The following is a 13,023-nucleotide window of genomic DNA, read 5'->3' as shown; positions in this document are numbered from 1 at the left end:
CACCAGCCACTTTATTAGGTACACCTGTCCATCAGTCAATCACATGGCAGCAACTCAACGCATGTAGACAAGGTCAAGACAATCTACTTCAGTTCAAACCGAGCATCAGAATGGGGAAGAAAGGGGATTTAGGTGACTTTAAACGTGGCATGGTTGCTGATGCCAGATGGGCTGGTCTGAGTATTTCAGAAACTGCTGATCTACTAGGATTTTTCATGCACAACCATCTCTAGGGTTTACAGAGAATGGTCCAAAAAAAGAGGAAATATCCAGTGAGCGGCAGTTCTGTGGGCGCAAATCTCTTGTTGATGCCAGAGGTCAGAGAAGAATGGCCAGCTGAAAGAAAGGCAACAGTAACTCAACTAAGCACTTGTTACAACCGAGGTCTGCAGAAGAGCATCTCTGAACACACAACACGTCCAACCTTGAGGCGGATGGGCAACAGCAGCAGAAGACCACACTGGGTGCCACTCCTGTCAGCTAAGAAGAGTCTAGCACTGGCGTCTCTTTTGGCTTCCAGGGCTCCTTCGTGAGACTCGAGGCAGGTGTTGCATCCAGGTGTCTCTGATACTAACTTCCACCTCATACGCCCTCACGGCTCTCAGCCCCACCCCACTTGACACAATACATATTCGAGTCCTGATCGGGAGGTAACGTCAGATTCCAATTGAGTCTAAAACCACCTGATCTGGCCCGATTTTCGATCATGTGATCGGTTCTGAACATCCCTACCACAGTCAGCCGGCGACTTGCGGTGCCTGTGTGTGCGCACTGATATAATCCTCCCAGGTAGCAAATAATTCTGGCCTGGAATTGGCATAAAGCTGGCACAGCAGGCACTGGCATACAGCATGTGGGCCAAATATGGCCTTTGTTTGGCAAAGGTGGCACACAAGATGTAAAAGGTAGTATTTGGCCCAGATGGTAGTAATTTATATGTGGGCCACGTAAGTTTGCCAAGTCTTGCCCAACATTTCAAATACATTACAATCATTTTTGAGTACAGAAAAAACTCTACCAATCAGGTCCCTTTGAAAAAAAGCACAGCTATAGTGTGCCTAAAGCGCAGTACTTCATGGGTTTATCAATGTCATTGCAATCGGGACACACCGACTTATAACTTGGCTGTGACTTGACCCACATATGGTCCATGTTTGGCCCTTCTCTGGAAGCCAGACTTGGTCCAGTCATTCATTCATTCATTTTCTTTTCGGCTTAGTCCCATTATCAATCCGGAGTCACCAAGCGGAATGAACCGCCAACCCATCCAGCACATGTTTTATGCAGTGGATGCCCTTCCAGCTGCAACCCATCTCTGGGAAACATCCATACACACTCATTCACCCTCTTATGCTGCGTTCACACCAGACGCGGAACGCGCGTCAAGCGCAAGCGATTTACATGTTAAGTAAATGCAAACGCGCGAATAGACATCCTGCGGTGCGATACGTGCGAATGGTGCGGAGCGAATGATTCGAATTGCGCGGTGCGAATTGCGCAATACGCGTGAGGCGAATTGAGCGTTTGCACGTTTAACGCGAATCTATCAAGTTCAAAAATCTGAACTTCAGCGGACATTCGCGCCGCGTTAACCAATCAGAAGCTTGCTCTTGTAGGGGCGTGATTGTGATGTAGAACCTGTTAATGATGTCCCGGGGCAAATCCTCCAGACGACACCGACAACAAGTCATCAAACTGGGCTTGGCTCAGTCAGAGGCAGCGCTAAAAGTCTTCGTCATCCAGGTTCAGTTTCTGGAGGAGTTTATGAGCTCACAGAGCTGGATGCACTTCTGAAAGGATGCAGTGGACTCATACAGGACCCTAAACGTATCGTTTAAAAAACGCTGTTTTTCAGTCTCCATAAAGCACATTAACACTGTTATTTTCTTAATAAAATCCATGTTAGCCATTTAGCTATGAAGCTAGAGTCACCGGGCAGACAGAAGCCCTGCCCATCACGCGAATCCGCGTCTGTTTTGAAGTGAATTTCACACGCGATCGAAGCGGATTTGATGGGCGAATGAAGCAGGGGTTGACGTGCGAATGAAGCGAGTAAACTCAAATGTTCAAGCGGATATTTACTCGCGAATAGCGCGATTTATCCGCGCGTTCCGCGTCTGGTGTGAATTTAGCCTACCCAATTTACCTGTACTGCATGTCTTTGGACTGTGGAGGAAATCGGAGCACCTTGAGGAAACCCTATGTGTGCTATGTTTTTCATGGTGCTGTGTGGTGTGCGACCCATTTCAAGATGGTCTTGCTGCGGACAGTTACAACCCTTTTTGCATCCTTGTTGAAACTCACACTGCTAGCGTTCAAAGGTTTATGTTAGTTTGGCAAGCTGAACGTATTCTGTACTGTACAGGAGACGCTGAGGAGATTGATTGACAAGGGTCTACAGCCAATCAGGACGCAGAACACAATGCGCTGTAAATATAAAGCATGTCAAAGTGCGTAAAAAGGTGTACCACGTAATAGTGATGGACAACTGTATTATATTTCCGAGCAGAAAATGAGGTCCAGGATCAACATAGATGTTAATGCAGGATCGCATTCATTCTTGCCAAAATCACACCCACCTTTGATGACATGGGAAAACAGAAGACAGTTTAATATCTCCAACACCTTCTGGAAAACAGGTTAGACGGAATCGACAGCAAGTATATAGCTTACTCTAATATACACATCCATCCGTTATGGTAAATACAGAAGTGAAGACATGACGAGAATTAATAAAGAGCATGCTTTATCGTCCCCTCTTGGACGCAGTCAGAAACCCTAATGAAACACTACATGAAATATAGCGACCTGCGAGCAACAGATGACCGCTGGAAAAACAATCGAAGCCCTTTAATGATGCAGATATATCATGCTAGCGTGCTAATTTCCCTGATGGCGCAGTGCTGTATGTACAGTATTTTCGTACTGCTCCATCAGGGAGATTTGTAAAAGCCTTCTATGTGTTCACGAAAGTCTTTTCATTTGTCTTTTAATTGGCTTTTGATGTGCAAAACAATTTGACGCAAACAGAGATTGATGTTAGCATGCCGCTAATAAATCAATAATAAAGCAGCAGACACCAGTGTAAGGGATAATCAGATTAGTAATCTTGGTTTTTTATTTTAATATAAGAAGAGTGATTGAAACCAAAGTGTTTCAAGCGTCCACCATTTTGGATCTAGGCAGATACATCATACTAGAATGCTTTTTCACCTCATGGTGCGGCATGTAGAAACAGAGACTAAAGTTAGCATGCTAATAAAACAATAATCTGAATAATAATACAGCAAACTACTGCGTAACTGATATTCACATGCTTTTATTTGTCAAAAGCAGCATACAAAAAATATATATATAGTGCAATTGGAATCAAAGTGTCTTCTGCTTCCACCATTTTGGATCTACGCATATACATCATACTAGCATGCTAATTTTTCTGATGTGTCATGTTTTTTTTATGTATTGGATGTATTCATAAAAGCCATTCAACAATTTGTAGGATCTTGTACAAACAATAAAGATGTTTGAGAAATTGATTCCAATATAGATTGATGTTAGCATGCCGCTAAGCTAATTAAACAATATCAACACCTCAGAGACTAGATTGTCTTTGACTAGAAATGCCTTTATTTGTACAAATCAGCATCAAAATGAAGCGTAATTGCAACCAAGGTGTCTCCTACATCAGTGGTTCTCAAAGTGGGGGTGGGGACCCCTTGAGGGGTCGCGAAACAATGAAGGGGGGTCGCCCGGTGATTTCCAAAAATCTACTTATTATTATTAGGCCATAAGAATGACCATATTTTATCCATAACCAACTGAAGAGAAATAAAACAGTCGTTTATAGTTACTATAGTAGCTTATTTACTAGCTCTATTGGATTGCGACCCCTGGGGTAATTACATTATATTAAAGACAGCAATAGCGTCAGATGCAGCAGATTGATTTTTATAACACCAGGTTAAACTTTCTGGCACATTTACAGCACTGACATACATAAAAAAAATTAAACGAAGAATAGACTTTGGTCTATTGGTGTGTGTGTGTGCGCCATTGCATGCAAGTTTTCTGTATTTATAACCACTTCAGAGGATATTGGGGGTCGCGAGTCACTGGCATTGTTATTTTAGGGGTAGCGTGCTGAAAAGTTTGGGAACCCCTGTCCGACATCAAGGTTATAATAGTTTCGGATTTTTCATTAGTTTTATTTTCTATTTCGTTTTAACTTTTTGTTTTGAAATTCAGCTAGTTTGAATAAGTTTTAGAGGCAGATTTCTTCCTTTTTTTAGTTTCTATATTTTAAAAATGTCTTAGTTTTAGTTTAGTTTTTATTAGTTTCAGTTTTTTATCTAAATGAGGATATTTGTCAGGTGCAAGATTCAAAATCAACAGGATAAATAATGTATGATAAAAACTGAGTCATAAATTTTTTGAAACATGTATTCAGAGAACACATGAACACTGAGGCTTCCACGTAACCACGTACTTCCATACTATATAGTAAGCTAAAATCAGTATGCGAGCCGAGTAGTATGTCCGAATTCATAGAATTCGAAAAACAGTATGCGAGAAGTACCCGGGACTTACTACTTCCGGCGAGATTCTAGAGTGCGCATCCCATGCATGCTGCGCTATCCCATGATGCCCCGCGAGCGAATTCATGAATGGGAGTGAAGCGACGCAATTGACCCAGACAGGTCACATGACCATGACAAAATAGCGGATGTAGTACATACGAATTCCATTCATACTTTTCACATTCATACTGTATAGAACGTACTTTTCCAACGGCTGAGTAGTACGTTTCAATTCAAATACAGTATCTACTGAGTAGTAGGCGGTTTCGGACGCAGCCTATCACCTGCCACAACCATCTACCCATACTCAAATTCAAATACAACAGCCCACAAGACTGTAGCCTTAAGTACAATATGTGTGCAAGGCTGCATCTGAGGTTAGACACAGTAGTGATGAGGAGAGCCGGATTAACCAATGGGCATTATAGTCACAGGCGCAGGGGGCCGTCCGCACTTAGATTTTGCTTACTCTTCATCACGAGGAAGACAAGTAGGAATCATTAATAAGTGTGTGTATTATGGAGGACTTGAATTCATAGAACTAGACTAGAGTTGTAATCCAAATTATCTGCATTATAAGTTTGTAGAAGATATACATAAAAATACCCTTAAATATAAATTTTTATACTGCTTCAGAGAACTTGAACAAGTATATTAAAATCCATTAATTTCCCCTAGTTGTATTAGTATTTTTTTTTCAAAGTGTGCTTTAAATGCTTTAAAAATGAGTTCAATCTTTGTAGACTAGAAATATATGCATGAATATGAAATATTAGTTGTCAACTAGTATGATTTCGCTATTTGGAATTTGCAAACAATAGTTTTCTAATATTTTATTAGGGGAGCAAAAGTCTGAATGTGCGAATATAAAACCAACTTTACCTCTATAGTGTATATAATTTATTTTTAAAATGTGGGCAATCACTATAAACTAATTTTATTTAACAAATATTATATTAATCTTATTTTTTAATTCAACTATGGGGTGCGGCTAAATGGGGCCTTGAAGACATTGTGCCCAGGGGCCTTTAAATTATTAATCCAGGCATGGTGATAGGAAGTGCAGATATTTAAAGTGGATGTTAGGACTCAACATTATGTAGTGAGCAATAGTAATTTCAGTCAGTTAAAACATCACCATGATCAGAAAAATGTCTTACAGTAAAGTTTTGCAACCCACTGAATCATGATTTACTTATTAAATTTCCATTACTATTGTCGGTTAAGAAATAAACTTACGTTTTTCACCAGATCCTCCACGGTTCACTCGCGCTGCAGTTGTTCCAAGTTCAGTTCAGTCACACAGCAGGCTGTATTGTTTTTGTTTGTTTCACAGAATCACGCATGCACAGTATTATTGGTTCACCGCTTCTCAATGTAACGTTGCTGTTATAATAACTGAATGAGAGCGTATATTGGATTATTTAGAGTCAGAGGGGACATTTTGTCATAAAGTAAGTAGTTGGTGGAAACGTCGTGCTTACTAGAGACGCGAATCGTTTCAAATGATTCAGTTCGATTTGGTGAACTAGTTCAACCGGTTCATTTAGAAGATCCGGTTAAAAAGATTCGATCACGATACAGAAATAAAAACCCATTTTTAGGCACAAATGTGTTAAAGTAATAGTTTTAAGTGTCTATATTTAATGTTGTCACCGTACTGCTACTACTTTTTTTTACTCTCGTTTTTATTTTTATTTCAGTTAACAATTATTTTACATTTTAGTTTTCGTTTTTTCGTTCGTTTAACTATAATAATCCATTATTTTGGATCTAAGCAGATATACAAGCATGCCACCATTGTGGATCTAGGCACATACTAGGATGCTAATTCCCCTCGGGTATGTATTTTCTTTTTTTTATATGTTTTATTTATTTTGAAAAGCCTTTTAACATTTATTGGATCTTGTGCAAAGTATGATGTCCACGAGAGACTGACTCCACCAGAGACTGATGTTAGCATGCTGCTAAGCTAATAAAACAATAACAACATCTCAAACACTAGCATAACAGATTATCGCATTCTTTATTGTGTGCATATCACCATCAAAATAAAAGCGGAATTGCAATGTATGTCCTTGGATCTATGCAGATACATCACACTAGCATGCTAATTCCCCTGATGCTGCGTCATGTATTTTCAATTAATTTTAATGTTTTGGATGTTTTAACATACTGTAGGATCTAAGAAATTGACTTCAGTAGTGACTGATGTTATCATGCTGCTAAGCTAATCAAACATAACACCATAGAAACTAGTGTAATTGATAAAACATGCTTTAATTTGTACAAATCATTATCAAAACTAAAGTGTAACTGCAATCAAAGTGTCCACCATTTTGGATCTAGGCAGATAAATCATAGGCTACTAGCATGCTAATTCCCCTAATGGCCTTTTATGTATTTTTCAGTTTTTAATGTTCTGGATGTATTTTAACATACTGTAGGATCTTGTGTCTCTAAGAGATTGGCTTCAATAGAGTCTGATGTTAGCACGCTGCTAACCTAATAAAACTATAATAACACCTCAGACACTAGCATAACTGATAAACAAATGCTTTTATTTGTCCAAATCAGCATCAAAATTAAAGTGTAATTGCAATCAAAGTGTATTTTACATACACCATTTTGGATCTAGCCACATACATCATACTAGTATGCTAATACTCCTGATGGTACGGTATGTATTTCACTTTTTTTAATGATTTGGGTGTATTTTAACATTTTGTAGGATCTTGTGCAAACAATAGCAGACATCCTAAGTGTCCCAGAAGTTCCGGGAATCTCCCGCAAATGCATAGAAACTCCCGGATGCCTGCAAACGAATGATAATCTTCCTGAAATTGCACGTCTCCTGCCCGGTCCTTAAATAGTCTCCACCGCATCCCTCCCAGCTCTTCAGGTACGTCGGGCGCAACTCAACCCCACCGCTCTTCAGGTACGTCGGGCGCAACTCACCCCCACAGCTCTTTAGGTACGTAGCGCGCAACTCACACCCACTGCTCTATATAGGTACATCGTACGCACACGCCCCAACGTTCTTCAGATACGTCGCACGCACATGCTCCCACTGCTCTTTAGATACGTCAATTTTGGATCTCCCTACTAAAAAAAACAGCTTAAACCAGCCTAGGCTGGTTTTAGATGGGTTTTGGCCATTTCCAGGCTGGTTTCCAGCCATTTCCAGCCTGGTCTTAGCTGGTCAGGCTGGGAGATGACCAGCTAAGAACAGCTTGACCAGTCTAGCCAAAACCAGCTATGTTCAGCTTAAACCAGGCTGGTCAAGCTGGATTTAGCTAGTCATTTTCCAGCCTGACCAGCTAAGACCAGGCTGGAAATGGCCAAAACCAGGCTGGTCAACCAGCTAAAACCAGCCAACCAGCCTAGGCTGGTTTAAGCTGAATTTTTCAACAGGGCTAGGCGCATACATCATACTAGCATGCTAATTCCCCTAATAGAGCGGTATGTATTTTACATTTTTTTGGATGTATTTTAACATATTGTAGGATCTTGTGCAAACAATAGTGATGTCCCCAAGAGATTTAGTCCTAAAGCGACTGATGTTAGCATGCCGTTACGCTAATAAAACAATAATAACACCTAGCATAACTGATAAACAAATGCTTTTATTTGTACAAATCAGCATCAAAATGAAATAGTAACTGGAATCAAGCTGTCTCCTGCTTCCACCATTTTGGATCTAGGCAGATACATTATACTAGCATGCTAATTCCCCCCTAATGGCACACACTATGTGTTTTCTGCCTGGTCTTTAGCGTCCGCGAAACAAGGTTGGCTGTCAACCCCTGCGAACTGCACACATGAGCACACAAACACCCCCCCATTCTTTCAGAAAGCCTTTCCCAATTAAACACAGCGGCGATGGGCCGGTAATTAGCGCTTCCCGTCAGTTTCTGTCCGCATGTTGCTTAGGCCTGATGCTAAACGCCACACTATTTGTCCAACAATTATGTCAGGTCCCCGTGTCGCGGCACATACGTGACCAATTAGCTGAACCTCTGCACCGAGCGAGAGCAAGAAAAAAGGGATTAGAGCGCTGGAGATGGAAGAGGATGAAAACAGGCCGAGGAGGAGGCGAATCTAATGGGAATAAGAGAAAAGAAACACAGAGGAAAGGCTTTAGCCGGGAGGGAGGTGAAAGACTCGCTGTTACTTTCTGCATTTTTTTATTTTATTCTGAGGCTGTACTGATCATTTCTTTAACCAAAACATGGTGCGCAATATTCATCAAAGGGCGCTGGGGCTATTAAAACCGCCTGTGAAGCCTGCATGTATAATGCATTATGAAGGTTGATGTAACGCATCGCCATCTATCCATACGAGTCTTTTAATATGTCTCGTAATCATTTTGTAGGTTCTTGTGTGAACTATAATGATGTGCACAAGAGACTGATTTCAACACAGATTGGCGTTTAGCATGTCGCTAAGCTAATAAAACTATAATCAACATAATATTGCAGCAGACAGCTATATAATTCATATTAGCAGTGGTATGTGTTGCACTGTTAAACAAAATATTGCTGCCTAAAACTTTTGAGTTCAATCAAATCAACTTTTCTAGTCATTTCAGCTCACATCAGTCAAACCGACTAAATTATTTGGTTAAACTTTGTGTAACTAAAGATATAACAATGTACTGGAAATAGTCCTCAGAGATTTTGCTCCATATTGACATGATAGCATCACGCAGTTGCTGCAGATTTGTCAGCTGCACATCCATGATGCCAACCTCCTGTTCCACCACATCCCAAAGGTGCTCTATTGGATTGAGGTCTGGTGGCTGTGGAGGCCATTTGAGTACAGTGAACTCATTGTAATGTTCAAGAAACCAGTCTGAGATGATTCACACTTTATGACATGGTGCGTTATCCTGCTGGAAGTAGCCATCAGAAGATGGAGTCACTGTGGTCATAAAGGGACGGACATGGTCAGCAACAATACTCAGGTAGGGTGTGGTGTTGACACGATGCTCAATTGCTACTAATGAACCCAAAGTGTGCCAAGAAAATATCCCCCACACCTTTACACCACCAGCAGCAGCCTGAACCGTTCATACAAAGCAGGATGGATCCATGCTTTCATGTTGTTGATGCTAAATTCTGACCCGACCATCTGAATGTGGCTCTTGTGGATAGGAAAACCTTTACGCACAGACATCATTTAGCCTATAAATAATTCATTTCGTTTGTTAAGCGCAAATATTTGTTTCAAAACTATTTCTAAATTCAGTTCTAATTTCCAGCAAACGAATAAATGAACAATTATAATGAAGTGTGCTCAAAAACCTGAGTTATATCCTAAAACACTTGCTGTGCCCCATATGGTCTAAAATCTGACAGGTGGGCAAATCTAAGCTTGTTTTTAATAAAACAAATATAAATATGGATATATTAAATAATACTGCTAATAATAATAACATTATACAAAAGCAAATTGTTATGAATGAACTGAAAAAGCCTCCTGAGATGAATTGGCATAAAAGCAGTGCTTTTTCATATTTATGTAGGCTAGAAAATAATGTTTTGTAATATTTTAATCCTTTATATTTATATCCTATATATATTCTTATTATATCCAATATATAGGGGTATTCTTAATATTTAATTTTTTTCATATGTAAAGATATTTGCGTATTGCTCTACATCTTGTGTGTAGGCTATTAAGCAGTGTGTAAAGGCTGATTTATACTTCTGCGTCAAACGCCGGCGTATGCTACGGTGCTGACGCATAGCCCTTCGCCGTGGCCGTTGGCGTCGCTGACATGCACCATTCAAAAAATTTAACTACACGTCGCAACGATGCGTAGCGCAAGCTCTGTGATTGGTCGGCTTGGTAGCGCTGACGAGTCTGGGCTGGACCGAGAGCCGCGTGAATGGTGCGAGCCTGATGGAGCGATTGTTTACAAATGTGGAGTCCCGTGAAGGAGCTCCGGATGGAAAGTTTTGTTTTGTGTTTACCTCATGGTTAAAGTTGTTGCACGTCCGCCAGTTCCTGCCTCAAAATGAGCGAGTTTGAGCCACTTGTACATCCCGGAAGTGTTCAGGAAAACAAAACAGCAGCGAAGAAACTCATCAACATTTACACCTCACTGCCAACTAGCGTTTTCGGAAGTGTTAATGCAGACCCACAGAGACAGCGCGCAGAAGTATAAATGCACAGCTATGCGCGTTGCATGCGCCGTGGGTTACACTGGTCACTTGACGCAGAAGTATAAACCAGGCTTAAGCAAGGCGGAGATTAGACCTGGTTTGTTTTGGTCTAATGAAAAATCTATTATAGTTTCTCAAAAAAGCGACGCGCCAGCAGTGCGCCTCAGAACGCCTTGCTTTTTAGACCAGAACATCTATGGGCGCACAAATGAGCGCTAATGCATTTGCTATTTAAACAACGTGGTGCAAAACAGCAAAACGACACTTGCGTCAAGCTGAAACTAGCAAATAACATTTGCACCACATTGCGCCGGGTGTATGATAGAGCCAATTGTGTGTTCACAGATGCTCTTCTGCAGACCTCAGTTGTAACGAGTGCTTATTTGAGTTACTGTTGCCTTTCTATCATCTGGAATCAGTCTGGCATCAACAAGGCATTTGCGCCCACAAAACTGCCGCTCACTGGATATTTTCTCTTATTTTGACCATTCTCTGTAAACCCCAGAGAATGTTGTGCGTGAAACTCCCAGTAGATCAGCAGTTTCTGAAATACTCAGACCAGCCCGTCTGGCACCAACAACCATGCCACATTTAAAGGCACTTAAATCACCTTTCTTCTCAATTCTGATGCTCAGTTTGAACTGCAGCAGATCGTCTTGATCATGTCTACATGCCTACATGCATTGAGTTGCTGCCATATATAAAACTGACAGTATGTTAGCCCCGCCCAATACCTCAGACTGACCTAATCTGAGAATTTAACTGAAAACAAAAAGGAAGTGCATTTTCAGATTTTCATTAAAGATTAAAAGGGCAAACTATTTTTTTTTCCTAATAACATGCACTGATTATTTGTTGACCACCAAACTAGCAATGTGAGCTAACAAAATCAAGCTAGTTTCGATTTCATGTGCACTTTAAGGCTTATTCTTTTGAAAGTAACTGTTGAAGCAGCGTACATGCAGAGCGTCACATAAATCAGTGCACAAATCGCTATCTCATAGTCAGAAGAATCGCTCACGTCTGCTCTTGTCAAAACATTTGGTCTTCTAGGATGTGTGGTTTCTGTGTCTGGAATCACCTCGGTTTCCTCTTTTTTTTTCCCTGTCTTGATAGCAACTCTTGTGTTTTGCACCGGAGACTGTACTGTCATGACTCTCACCGCAAAAAATCAAGACTAAAACACACAATACAAGCATTGTATCATCACATTCCTTGCCCATAATATCTGTCAGGGCTTGCTGAACTCCATCCATTATCTGCTGCGGCCGAGGAACGCTGAGATTTCCCTTTGTGTTTTCTCTTTCTCTTGATTCTGTGCAGGCAACAGGCATGCAATCCTGCTTTTTTAAAGGGTCTGCAAGCCTATCGACACCATCCTAAAGGCGAACACAGATTCATAAGGACAAGAGCTAGAGAAACAGAGGAACAAAGACATCTGTGTTGAATCTGAGCGGGTGAGTTTGATGGCCGCTCTAGTGTGGTGTGCTTGTTTGAAAAGCACAAGTTTTTTTGGGGTATTTTGTCTAAATCAGGATCTATATATATACATATCCTATTTAAAGATATGTAGACATCAAATATAAAAAAATATAACAAAGACAAAGCGTGGCACAGTAGATTTGAATATAACAAAAGAACAACACAAAACAAGAAAAATATCTCACAACACAATTAAAAGGATTGAAAAAAAAAACACTGAGCCACCGTGCCACCCAAAATTGTGCATATTTATATTTACTATATTTATGTGTTCAAAATATTGATATATAACACTATAATTAAACGTAAAATAGAAATTTACTGTGAAATGTAAAAATCAATTTGACAAACTCTACCCTATTTTTGACTATATTCTGACATTGTCAACAACAGCTGCCAGTTTTTACCATAATGTATTTATTTTTAATGAAAGTGCCGTTAAATGCGACTTGTAAGTATAAATACTTGTAGCTGTTTACCATATTTGGAATTTAGACTTTCATAAAAACCATAAATAGAATTTAAGCAATAAAAGTATGAAGATCCTCCATTTAGTGAACAGTCCTGAACAGCAGAAGAACTCCTGCAGTGGCTTTCTGCAATGCAGGCGTCCTGACCTGTAAAGATCAAAGCGCTTCCCGCTTAAATACACGGCGGGATGTTTTATAGACGGCCTTAAAAATCCTCAGGCTTTTCAATTAAGTGAGAATTTGCGGCCCTAACATGCTTGAAAACAGTAGCACTTCTGGAAAGTACAACGAAAGAACAATAACTCTCTGAAAAACTAGATTGTT

The 13,023-nt window shown here is 40.3% G+C and overlaps 2 long non-coding RNA genes across 14 annotated transcripts in view; both read left to right on the top strand.

Moving 5' to 3' along the window:
* LOC141380251 (uncharacterized) overlaps window positions 1-13,023 on the top strand; it is a 495,770-nt gene that overhangs the window by 343,780 nt on the left and 138,967 nt on the right. The gene's annotated exons all lie outside the window — the stretch shown is intronic.
* Window positions 6,042-13,023, top strand: part of LOC141380246 (uncharacterized) — a 142,002-nt gene continuing 135,020 nt past the window's right edge. For 4 of the 13 annotated variants that reach the window (XR_012397931.1, XR_012397926.1, XR_012397932.1 and 1 more), the window contains exons 1-3: window positions 6,134-6,418; window positions 7,309-7,515; window positions 12,071-12,204. This is a non-coding gene — a long non-coding RNA (uncharacterized lncRNA). Of the gene's footprint in view, window positions 6,419-7,308; window positions 7,516-9,278; window positions 9,544-12,070; window positions 12,205-13,023 lie in introns of all 13 variants that reach the window. The other 9 variants (XR_012397929.1, XR_012397925.1, XR_012397928.1 and 6 more) reach the window with 8 other exon arrangements.

This window comes from Danio rerio, chromosome 22 (assembly GCF_049306965.1).
Source record: "Danio rerio strain Tuebingen ecotype United States chromosome 22, GRCz12tu, whole genome shotgun sequence".
Classification (NCBI taxonomy): domain Eukaryota; kingdom Metazoa; phylum Chordata; class Actinopteri; order Cypriniformes; family Danionidae; genus Danio; species Danio rerio.
The sequence above is the reverse complement of the archived record's forward strand: the minus strand, read 5'-3'. Positions and strand labels throughout refer to the sequence as shown.